The sequence below is a fragment of the Tympanuchus pallidicinctus genome, unplaced genomic scaffold (genome assembly GCF_026119805.1).
Source record: "Tympanuchus pallidicinctus isolate F22 unplaced genomic scaffold, pur_lepc_1.0 scaffold5, whole genome shotgun sequence".
NCBI lineage: Eukaryota > Metazoa > Chordata > Aves > Galliformes > Phasianidae > Tympanuchus > Tympanuchus pallidicinctus.
The window spans coordinates 30,306,541-30,319,263 of record NW_026294769.1 but is presented as its reverse complement, the minus strand read 5'-3'; the positions used below and the strand labels follow the sequence as shown (position 1 = coordinate 30,319,263).

At 40.3% G+C, this 12,723-nt stretch overlaps 1 protein-coding gene across 14 annotated transcripts in view; it reads right to left on the bottom strand.

The window, feature by feature from the left end:
- The window catches only part of GREB1L (GREB1 like retinoic acid receptor coactivator), a 127,858-nt gene that overhangs the window by 110,069 nt on the left and 5,066 nt on the right, over positions 1 to 12,723 (bottom strand). For 8 of the 14 annotated variants that reach the window (XM_052704537.1, XM_052704545.1, XM_052704543.1 and 5 more), the window contains exon 2: positions 4,476 to 4,561. The exons of 3 other annotated variants lie outside the window; for them this stretch is intronic. The gene's annotated coding sequence lies outside the window, so the exon portion shown is untranslated. Of the gene's footprint in view, positions 1 to 103; positions 212 to 4,475; positions 4,562 to 10,710; positions 10,822 to 12,723 lie in introns of those variants that run through there. 3 more of the 14 variants (XM_052704539.1, XM_052704540.1, XM_052704542.1) reach the window with 3 other exon arrangements.

The following is a 12,723-nucleotide window of genomic DNA, read 5'->3' as shown; positions in this document are numbered from 1 at the left end:
ATTAAAGCTTATATGTATGATGATAATTATCTAGTGATATGATTAAAACTTTATCAAAACCAAAATATCTGAAAATCACTAACAGGGAGAGCTCCAAACTTACCTTTTGTACGTCATGATCTGGACACATAATCTTACATACACAGCATCACAGTCCTCCAAAGTTCTTCATACACATGGGCTAAGACCTGCAGTTTTTCCTCCTAACTCATATCTTGGCATTATCTATATTTTACAGAAGGAAGATTTTACGACACAGACCTTAAAATTACGCACCTAACAGCCAACGCATAAATCAGCTTAATGTAAAGTCCTCAGTAGTTTCAAGAGTTAACACTGCACCAACTTGTTTTTTTTTAATAGCTCTCTTATCACAGATATGGAAAGAAGATGTTTGCTGCTTTCTAAAAGCCAGTAAAAAATAAGACAATAAAAAACATAATTTTCTAGAAGATGCATTTAAAGTAAGTCTGATCACATCTGCCACAATCCAGCTTTCCAGGAAAGATGTAAACAAGCATGTTTCTGCTCTAGCTAAATGAGTGCAGACTAGAGGAGCACCAACAGAGCAACCTGGGCTAGAGTTCTGGTATGTTGTTAAACACACACAAAAGTCTTCTCCTATTTATCCCTGGATGCTTCATTTTTAAAGTATGATTTCACCGATGCAGTGATGTAGCAGTAGTACAGCTTGTGAAATTCAGATGACTGTCTCAGATGTATTTTAATTAGAAAAACAACACCCTGATGTAAATCCAAACCTCAGTTTCTTCAGGACAACTCTGTTGTTAGGAAAAGGCACGAAGTTACAAAGTGATACCCTTAACATCTATATTCAAGGAGTCCTCTAATGAATACACCTCAAAAGAGAGGGGAAAAAAAAAAAAAAAAACAACAAAAAAAAAGGAAATTCCTCCATGCCTAAAATCCAATCACTAAACCAATGTTACATTCTGTATGAAGCCTCTGAGAAGCAGCACTGAAAATTTAAACGGGAGAAGGTAATTGATTCATTACATCTATTTCTACTATATTTCTTTTTGTATTTTTTCGTCCCCATTTCAAAAGGCATTGTTTAAATTGCCCTAATCTGCAAACAGCAACAATAAGTGTAGCAAATACTTGACAATGAAGATGTAAAGCCTCTAAAAACCTGTTACCTTAGTAACCAAGGGAATGCAGTAGAATAAGAATACACTGAGTGTCAGGACATCATTTTAGATTCCAGAGGGTTTGGGCTGAAATACAGTCAGCTTTCATTAGCTTTTTGTTTTTCCCAGTAGGCCCTTGGACTTTGAAACAAAACCTGAATGACAGCTATGAGCAATTCCAGCCTCACTCCTGATTAGCCACACCAAACAAAACAGCTCTCTGCAGTGTGAACCCCCCACCATTTGCACCCAACAAACCTTGAAACGAACATTATTTATGTTTCTGACCCCCCTGGAAATCACTAATAAATAGCATTCCAAAACGAGGGGTAAAACAAAGAGCCACTTCTCTGTGACTTAATAGAGAATTTACTTTAAACAAATGTACTGCAAGAAAAATAAGCCAAGATATCTGCTCAGGACATTTTGGTAACCTCACAGTTTATTTACAGGCTTTAACGGGAGTGTTAATTCAACACAAACACTAAGGAGAATTTAGCTGCTCCTTTTACTCATGGAAGAAAGAAATGGAAAAAAAAAAAAAAAAAGATCACAACAACAACTGAGTTCCAAACGCCCGACCCTCAGGGTCTGTTAGGAACTTTGTGGTCAAGACGGATCAGAACAAAGATCCTCCAGCCAATGCTTTGAGCCGGCTTAACTCCAAGACCATCCCCTTGCTGGTATCTGGTCACTTGGGAAAACAATCTGAAAAAACTCCAGGCAAAGATGTCAGAAAAAATAAGCAGAAACTCAACCATCTGGATTATGTTAGAGCCAGCCCATAGCACACCAAAAGCACCTCCAACTTTATACCCACAGCTTCATGCAGTTTCTTCCTCTGCAAGTACAACACCAACACATTCAGAAAACCCAAGAAAGTCAGCTAATTCTCCTCAAAAGAAGACTGTGGAATCAACTACAAGTTACAAACAAGCAACAGTACAGCCAACAAAAACATCCTGTTAATCAAAACTAAGTTTTCTCTAAAAGCTTGATCAACTTCCTTGGTATGATGATAAAGCGTAGCGGTGCTGCAGTGAGAAAAACAGAGAAAAGGAAAGAACATTTTTTCCTCAGTGAGGGAAAAAACAGAAGTAAACAAGACCCACATGGTCATCATGTGATGACAAATCTTTACATGAGAAAAAACTGGAAGGTAACAGCAGTTCAGAGAGATTGGTCTAATCACCCCATACACTTGCTCACCTCCCCTCAAACTGGTACATTCCATTTTATCTGCTTTCATTCAAAGAAATTGCCATTTCAAAACACCATTGATAAACACAAAACCAATGCCTCCATTTATTTGCAGCCTTCTGCAGTCATTTACAAACATACAGGATGAGTACCTATTAGGTGTTGCACTGTGGCAACACCTAATTTTAGAATCACACAAAGTATTCAGAAACATGGAGTTTATACCCTCGATGGCTGCCTGAACAGACTAGATCTCCTAATCACACAGCAAAACAGCAGTATTTCTCCAGGCAGCTTCAACTTCCAAGTTAAATCAAAAAGAATACCTCAATGAAAGCCCACTAGTCATTATATATGGAAGAATATTTCATTATCCATTCACATCTTTTGCAGATACAAAAAAGGCTTGCTATTTCCCTCCTCTTGAATGCCATCAGGTGTCCAGAAACAAGCTCAGCTCCACAATGGTTACTGCATTCATAAGAACAGTGAGGCAGCAGATTCTAAAAGAACACATTTTCTCCTGCCACAGACACAAAGAAGGTCGCCTCAGGTTTGAGACATTAGCTTAGGCCTCAGAAGTCCAATTTTCAGGTCAATTAGTCCCTTCCTTTTTCAGTCACTCAGTTCTCTGACTGTAAATGAGGCAAAATAAACATAATCACTATTAAGGAGAAAAGGATCTTAGGGAAACCACAAGTTCTAAAAAATAATTTTAAAGGCTTCCTAAAATATTTAAATAAATGGATTTATTTATCATACAAAATGTATTTATATTATTGAAACCAGGTACAAGTTTGCATAAATTACCAGGAACTCTATTGCTCCCCAATTTTCCCTCCAATCTCTAATATCACTTCATACCTTCAGACTGGTTTTACAGGCACTGCCTGGCACAGCCCTGCCTGCCTACCAAACAGGGTAAGAGCACCCTCCCCTGCCTAGCAAACCCACGAAAGGCTCCCCCCATCAAAAACAGCAGATTCTCTTCCAGCTCTACAAATGATTCTTCTCTGAAGAAGCAGAAATGAAAGTGAACTTAAATCAGTTGATTTCATCTAAACCCTACAAAGCTTCTCTATGGATTCTTCTCTCTCACTACAAACGATAATAAGGCAGCTGTTCCAAGCAGTTCCAGAAAATCTCCCAAAGATTGCTGCTCACTACTAAGCATTCTCACCATCTATCAAGGAGCACGTGAGATGAACCACAATGCAGGGCAGGACTGATCGTATGGACTATTCTCCTGCTTTCAGAAAACTGAGTACCCTAAAACGAAATGTGAATTAAGCTAGCAGAGATGGTCCATGAGGAGCAGCTCAGTCAGCAATCAAGCCAATACAAAGCGAAGACTGGAGGATAAGCACAGTCAGCATGCCCAAGGGCCAGATCTATTCTGAAGGCAACCATTCACCTGTGGAATAGCCTCTAAGGCAGAAGGCTGTGACAGATGATTAAGTAGCTGACCATATCTCCCTTAAGCTCACGCTTCTTTCTTCTTTTTCTTTCCAAAGATAAGCTTCAGCAGAAAACTATTTGCTGGAAAAAGAAACATTCCATAAAAATCTTTTTTTTAGTTACTTCCCCTTGGAAAAGCCTACCACTGGTACAGGTAGCCACACCTTCCAGGAAGAAGAGAAGCTTGGCACTTTCACCTTTGATGCACATGGTTTTGTAAACAGCGGTATGGGCTGGAGAGGATAGGACAGCACCATTCTTCTCACAGCAAGAATTCACAGTGACCACTCTCTCCTGCATACCACAAGTAGGCCTTTATATGGCAGGAAAGAAAGATTTCTCAAACTTTTATCAAGGACAGCACCACTACTGGTTCTGTAAATGGTGGCTGAGTTGCAATAGGATCATTATAACAATGACATATGCAAGGAGCTAACATCAGTTCATCCACTATGGAAAAGCAACTTGATCACGACCCTACCACTCAAAACCCTACCCCACGTGTGTCCCTTCCTCAAAGAAAAGCAGAGCAGAATGCTCCAGCACTGAAACGCACGGCTCAGACTCTGGTTGACTGCATTCAAAAGGCAAGAGACATACATAAATAATTGCATCCTTGCAACAGCAACATGAGAAGGGGAATGCAAGCAGATGCCAGTCTCCTACCTGCTTCTCAAATTACTGCTCTCCTGCATGTAAGGTAAGCCACAGGTGCTGCGCCCTCTGAACAGCAGATCTGCAGCTGCTTTTATCTGTGAACAAAGGACACGTGAGATCTGTTTTAATGGAAGAAATGCAGCACCACACAACTCAGGAAAGCATGGAGATAGGTGCAAACCAGAATCCTAACTGCTCTGTCATTTGCGTGCACCACTGACTGACCTGCTTGAGAGAACTGGACCTTCAGTCTGTTCCCTGCAGTTTGGGCTATACAGCTTAGCAACATAAAAATAACTACTCTTTGCCAGAAAAATAGCTATTCTATGCCTGAAAAAACACATGGGACAGGATTTTCAAGCCTGAAAGAAAGTTCTCAAGCTCTCTTAATTTTTCCCCCCTTCAAATAAATTCATTTCTGCAGGTATGAGGAAAAAGAATCAGTTCGAGACAATTCAGAACAGCTCCCTCCCTGCAAAGTTTCAACTCCCTAGCCCCAAACAACAACCTAATTTACACAGTTACACAAATGTTTTTGGATTTTCAAGACAGTATAAAATGGCTAAAAGATATCTTGATGTTGTCTACTCATCTCTAGCACAAGAAAGGCTGAAAGCAGCAAATATACTTGTCCAATTAGTTTAACAAAAACTGTCTGTACATCTATCCGATTAACAAAATTCCCAAACTAATCCTAATGCAGTATTTCTCTACTTAGCAGAAACTTCATATGCGTAAACAGCTCAATACATTCGCCGTGAACTAATGAAAAAAAGATTACATCCAGTCACACATATCACTGCATCACACACCTCAGCTTGGCGTGTTGGATCAAGGAACTTATACATCTGAAAAACTAACCTAGAAAAAGTTCTTTTCAAGTGGATCACTTCCTATACCAGATCATAGCATATGGCAAACAAACAACAAAACAACAGGGGGAAAAGGCTGAGGTTCAGGTTTATAAACAGCCAACAAAAAGGAAGATACAAAGGTGGCTAATCTGCAAGTAAGCCACAGTGCTATCACACGGCTAACCACAGACTCACTGACATGGTTTGATATGAAACTCTTATTAAGCAAAGTCACAGATTTTAATCATCTCATGCAACTTCAAAAAGGAAGTAACGAAAACCCACAAGTATGCCTGACACAACATCCACTAAAATCAGTGTTTAGCAGGTACCTTGCTACTAGCTCAAAAAGATCCTAATTCAATACATATCCAAGGCAAAGTTGAAAAGCTCCAGACAACGTATCTTCAGCTTTCGCAGATATTACTTGTCTCTCTGGATACACATTCCTTACTCTTTTTTCAGCTGATAACCGAAGCATTGCCCTCTTCTCTGAACGTTATAATTCAAGGCAGGAAGAAGAACAGAATGCGAATGCTTAATCAATAAAGGTGGCTACAGAGCACATGCCTTATACCCTGTGTGCATAAACCTAAAGGAAAAATATGGGCTTTTGCAATATAAATAAAGATGACAAAAATAATCTAATCAGAGTTTAAATCTATCTATTACTAACTAAGCAAACATCAGGAGATACTCAAACAGAGAATGATTTTCTAACAATTAAGCAAGAACAATAGCAAATATTTCATTTGTAACTAAAAAAAAAAAAAAAAAGAAAAGAAAAAAAACACACAGAAACCTTTAGTTTTGTTTCAAAGAAACAGCAGGGATTTCTTCAATAATGACTTCAGTTAACTTCTGCCCCCATCACTGCCAAAAAGGTTATGCAGCCAAAACTGGTTTTTTCCCAATGACTTCACACTACCTAAAGAGCATTATTACTTCTTGAAAAAAAAATATATTTCAATTAAATTTGTGCCACTCTAACACTGTACTGATGGACATTCCCCAAAAAGGAAAATAAATCAATAAGAAGAAAGAGGGAGCAATACAGATGAATAAAAACCACGGTTAATGGCCTCAGAAACACCAAAAACCCAAAACGTTTAAGGAAAAAAAAAAGTGGTAAGTCTGATTTGTGGTCTCCACAAGCCAACCTGCTGATTCAGGGCAATGTCACCAACAGTATCCTTATCTGCAAAGGGTAACAATCAATTGTTTGACAGAAACAAAGGACAGCTCAACAGGAAATCAACTGGCTTGGGACAGATGGTCACTGAATCAAGTTTCACCCCTCCTCTCACCAAAAATAGGCTTAAGAGGCATTTTCTGTTACCAAGCAACAGCGCAAAGGAAGGCATAAATCTTCCCCTACTCGTTATTCCCCTCCTCCCCGATACACACACATTTCAGTCCACTGGGGCGCTACGTTTGTGCCTTGAGTTACTTTTCAAGGGAGAGATGCAGTGCAGGAGGGCTTATTCTGCTCAGGGGCAATGCACGAGGGCAGCGGGCATGGGTGTAAGCAGGAGGGCAGCCTGCAGGCTCCGGGGCAGGATTAGGGCCCAGGCTGGGCTGGGCCTCACTGGACACCTGAGAAAGGGCAGCGTACAGCCTGCACACAATCCGATTGCTCTGAGCATTCACAGTGCAGCAACCAGCCTAGGTCAGAATGAGCGACCTGGGGTACTGGAAAATATCTGTAGAATCTCCTTCCCAGGGGCAGAAAGCCACAGTGTCTTTCTGTAGGGAGTACAGAGCGAGAGGAGTGGAACAGAGTAAGAAACAGCGGCTCTGAATTGTCTGAAAGAACAAACTGGTGTGTGTGACCTCGTGTTATATAAATGGGTGACAGACAGGCAGGCCTCAAAGGAGATGTAGTTAAAGGTAATCCTACTAAGAATAATCTGCAATAAAAACAATAAAATAAGGTTTACAATTACAACCCTTGCAGAAATTAAACACGAAAGAAAAAACGTCGCTTCAGCAATAAGCTGGGTAACTAACCATTCTATATAAACTGGAGCCTGGATTACCATACTCAGACTACTAAAATATATGGCCAAAAAAAACAACAAAAAACCACCCCCCCAAAAAAAACAAACCACCAAGAATAAAACGAGTCTTTCTCTGAGCAAGGGGAAAGGCTGTGTCAGCCTGCAGCCTGCAAGGGCTGCATTTGCTCTTTAGCAATCCAGAGCCCTCCTCGCAGACACAGCCTGGCCCCCCGTCCCTCTTTATTTTATATAACCATTTGACAACGATGTAGATAATGAGCAGCAACACTGCCATGGGTAAACACAGTCTGCTTCGCTGACAAAGGGCCTTGGACTTTAGAGTCCATTTTGCTGCAAAACAGCGTCAGTGGGGACAGCCGGCAGGCAGTACACACGTAGCACCCTGACCTCACAGAGAAACCAGAGACCAAGGCATTTTAACTCCAATTACAGCTAAGCTAATTCAAATTAAACAGAAGATTTGAACACAAAAGGCAAATTAATAACTGTTCAGGCATATGCCAGGAACAAAATTTGTGGTCTAATATGTCCACAGCTTCATGACAGCAGCATGATGCACAGTGACCCAAGGTCACGACAGGACTGTTGAATTAAGGACCCCTAGGCTTGGTCACAGAAAATCGTAACACCTTATCATTACTGCCGTACAGCACTTTAAAAGCCTCCTAGTATCACCACATCATCCCCATTTTATTGAGGCAGCAACAGAGGCATAGAGGAGCTGCACATTTTCTGCAGAATGTGGAAGCAAAACTCTTCTGAGGACCACAGTCCATATCATATAATGACTCAGAGCACTGAAGTGAAAGTAAAATGTCATTCACTTAAATTTATGACCAGATTCAACATTTTTTCAGCTGATTTCCCTTGCCTCATAACTGATTACTAAGAGTCTTGTAGCTGAAATCACTTTTTTATTAAGCTATTCTCTCTCATCAAACAGGTGATGAAGTTACCTAGCGTTATTCAGAAATGGATATAAGAATTCTTCTAATACACTGAGAATTTGGCTAAAAAAGACAAAAAACCTACAGTTTTTCCTCTAATGCGTGTTTGCAATTTGTCTGTAGCACATTAAATGAATTATGGGCTGCAATGTCTTTGTTTCTTCTAAGCATCAGTGTAAATGCTTTGAAAAACGCCCTTGCAACAGAAGCCCCTTTCTGCACTACTACACAATCCATCACATTAACAAACCCTATGCCATAGCTTTACATAAATATTTATCATCGTTTCCTAAGTTTTCCTCTTATACTCACAAACTGGTATCCTTAACATGGCACTGCCATGACATAAAATACATAGTTCTACTCTTTATCTTGAACTAAATCATTCTTCACCTCCTCTAGTCTGATACAAAACAATTATCTTTTCAAAAGAAAGTAATATACTAGTAGTACAAGTAGAACCCAAATATCAGCAGGAAGGGAAACGGATGTTTGTGAGGGTGAAGAGTGATAGGACAAGGGGGAATGGTCTTGAACCAAGACAGGGAAGGTTTAGATTGGATATTAGGAGGAAGTTTTTCACACAGAGTAGTGACACACTGGAACAGGTTGCCCAAGGAGGCTGTGGATGCCCCATCCCTGGAGGCATTCAGGGCCAGGCTAGATGTGGCTCTGGGCAGCCTGATCTGCTGGTTGGTGACCCTGCACATAGCAGGGGGTAGAAACTGGGTGATCTTTGTGGTCCTTTTCAACCCAGGCCATTCTGTGATTCTATGATCAGTTGAATACAAATTCTTATTTATTGAAATCACAAGTGCTTTTCTCCAGTGAAACAAGGAAATGAAAATAGAAGAGTAAAGAACAGTGACCAGAAACTCTGTTAAATAAAAATCAGTCTAGCTGTAGAAAGTTAGGAGGAATAACAGAGCATCAGGTAAAGGGAAGCCAATAATGATGTCAGACAGATTACTGCAAGCCTCATTTTCAAAGAAAAGAAAATCACAATCTGAATAATAACCCTCTTATGGATAATAAGGGACACTGTCTTGAACCATTTACTCATCAGTTTGACACCAACACACTGCAGAAGACAGTTCCCTTACATTATTTTGTCCCTAAATGTTTGCAGTGGCTCTTGTTTTTCCCAGTACATATAATGATAGTCTGGACGCAGGAAGAGTCACCAGTGTATTCTCTTATCTCTGCACACTGGCTGAAAGAAACAGTTTATGGGACTTATTCCAGACCAGAAAGGCACTCTGACAACACAGAGAATAAATTTAATTTTCAACATGCATTTTTTAAATGAGAGATTTGTCAGTTCCCCTCAGCACAAACTGCACTTTGGAACATGGAGGACAGAGTCGTTTTAATGAACACATCCTGAGGCCAGCCTCCTTCCAAGCATTAGCCTGGAATACACTCATTCTCCCTCCTTTGGGAAAAAGAATTGGTTAGGAATCTTAACACCTCTGCTCTAGCCCTCATAACTGGCAGGTCAACTTCTTTCTAAAACTGCATATCTTGAAAAACATCCCATCTCTAATTGCCAATTTCCAGATCTTCTCCCCTTTTTCCCTTGCTGGTGGTTTTTTGTTGCTGTTGCTTTTGTTTCTTTGCTTTGTTGCTATTTTGATTTTTAATAAAAACTCAACTTCCCACAGTTTATTCAGATAACCATTTGGAGCAGGAGTGACAACCACTCCTCTTTTCACGACTGGAACTAAGAAGCGCAAATCCCTTCTTCCCACACTTGGCTGCTGGAATACGTTCAGCTAGACTGAAACTTCAACCCGTATTCTGAACCACCGCATAAACATCAAAACATGCTGAAAAATGAAACGTATGGGCACACACACAACTCAGTTCCTAGAAATATGCACAAGGGGAAATTATAGAGAACAGCATTTCTCAAACCTCACCGATGACTAAAACTGTAGAAGTGACCAGCTGAAATAAGCAAATCTCTCTTCCTTATGCGTGATTTTAGTCCAGAAAAGGATTAGAAATACGTTACTGGGCTTATTTGCAGTTTCTCTGAAGTAAAATGTTGAATTATGAACATTAACCTAGAAAGACTGTTTTTAGACAATGCATCAAAGTCAGTGCAGTGGGTATCATTATTTTCCTCTGGCGCTTGATCTTCCACCCAAATCAAGCAGAACAGCCTCCTACGGAGTACTGAAACTTGTACACCATAACCTTCCTACTGATGTATGAGCAGCAGTGCCACAACCACCACCACACTTCTAGGTTCTCATGAAGCAGCACAACCAAACCTGCAGCAATAACTCGAAGTATCTCTCCATTTATGTATACAACTGGATATGAAAACAGTATGCATTTCTAATCACACATAGAAAGTACATCTAGCCCAGAGCTGAATAACACTCAGAAGGACAGCAAGCAGAAAGAAGGTTACCAGAATAGTCCATGCTGCTGATAGCCTGCTCCTCAGGTACCCTTTTCAAAGTTGTGAGACCAGATAAATTGTTTCAGAAGTTGCATCTAACCAACTGGTAACACTGGCCAGTTCTGTGAGGTTTTTTTGTACCTCCCTACTTTCCAAGAAACAGAATAATTCAGGCTGGAAGGGACCTCTAAAGGTCATGCAGCCCAACATCACACAGAAAGCTTGGCCAAACTGGAAATACTGTGAAAACAAAACACTGCTTTGATGTCTTTTGGTTTGTGGCTGACATGCATCAACAGTTTTGACTTCTTAACCTGACAAATTTAGATGTAAAGGCTCTCAGTTATTGTCAGGGGGACTAGAATTGAAGTTCTATTTCTTAAAAATAAAATTTCAGAGGCACAAAAATTCATCTTTCCCTCAGGTTAAAAAGAAAGAAAAAAAGAGGTGATGTTTCATTATTTATGTTTAATCTGTTTCCCAATACACAGTTACTGCAATTTGGATAAACGACTAATGAACTACAAAGCAAAGATCCAGTCATGTGTCAAGGTTACACACAGAGGTTCATCCTGTATTTGTTTATGCAGTAAATCACAGTAGAGAACACAAGCCTCAAGATATCAGTATCATCAGCCATCACAATATCAGAACTATGCAGCATCTGCTGCATTCCTCTCTTTTTCAACTGGAAGCCCCTGAACTGCATGTTACTGAATTCCAAGGTGAGCCCATTTTCACGGGACAATTCAATTAAAACACATCTGGAAGAACACTGCCTTCCACTGAATGCAAGTTCCAGATCCAGCTCTCATTTATTACACTGCTGGGACAGCATCCTTTAAACACTGTGATAGAAAGCAAACCTTATTTTTCCCTTCAAACAGACATCAAAGCAACAACATTAGGAGGAGTTTCCAGCTGTCCTGCACACACAGATGATGCAGATTTGCTTTTTTTTTCCCATCAAGAGAAATTCTGGTGGCACACAGAACATCACAGCACATAATCACAAATGGGTTTATTACAGCAAATGGAGACGCAAACCTTCACCATGTCATGGGGGAGAGCGCTTTACCCTTACCACAAACATATCTTCTTCCTACACCAAATCCACAAGTATCACCCCAAAATCAGGCCTGACAGAAAGCCAGACAGCTGAGCCACATAGGAGAACCAAGCATCTATCTGCACAGCCATTAGGCATAAGGCAATACAAGGAAACAACCACGTCACTGGTCATTATGAGAGCTGAGAACAGCCAGAAGAACGCTCCCTCCCAGGCTTTTCTGGCTCAAGGTCACATCTGCTTTTGAAAATTGAAGCTTTTTTAGTGATGGTTTTTATTTAAGAATTTCTGAGGCATACAACTTCAAATATTTCTCATGGTATTTCTACTACACATTAACAACTCCTGGCCTATTCACACAACAAGCACCACCATGAACATACTCTCTGCATTCATACCAGCAGAAGCCATCTTAACAAAGCAACCACTGAACAAAGAAAGTGAACACTACGACCCATTAAGACATCAAGCCATTATGACACTGGGTCCCTAAGTAATAAGGGTATTACTAAATTAATGCTGCAAAACAAAAAAAAATCTGTGCATTTACATGTCCTGCTGTTTCATTTTGAAAGATTCCGCAACTCAACACAAAAGCTTCCAACAGCTAACATGTTTTCATCTTGATGCCTTTGAAATCCAGGTTGCCTCCCACATCTGCTAAAATCGTGACTGCAGACCTAGAGGGAGAAGGAAAAAAACAACAATCTGGCAGCAAAGCCGTCTTCCCTCTCCTTAAGAGACTTGAAAAGGAGAGCTGAGTCTCCAAACAAAACAAAACAAAACTGGCAGAAAGCTACGCTTCACGATTTGCTGAAACTGCTGCAGCTAGGACTATGAGAATGCATGTATTATTCACATTATGCTTGTTATTCTGCTTCTAAATACTTCAGCAGTGCTTCTGCATACGTCTGTCCTGGGCACTGAAGTCCTCTCGGATGCCTTTGCCCTCT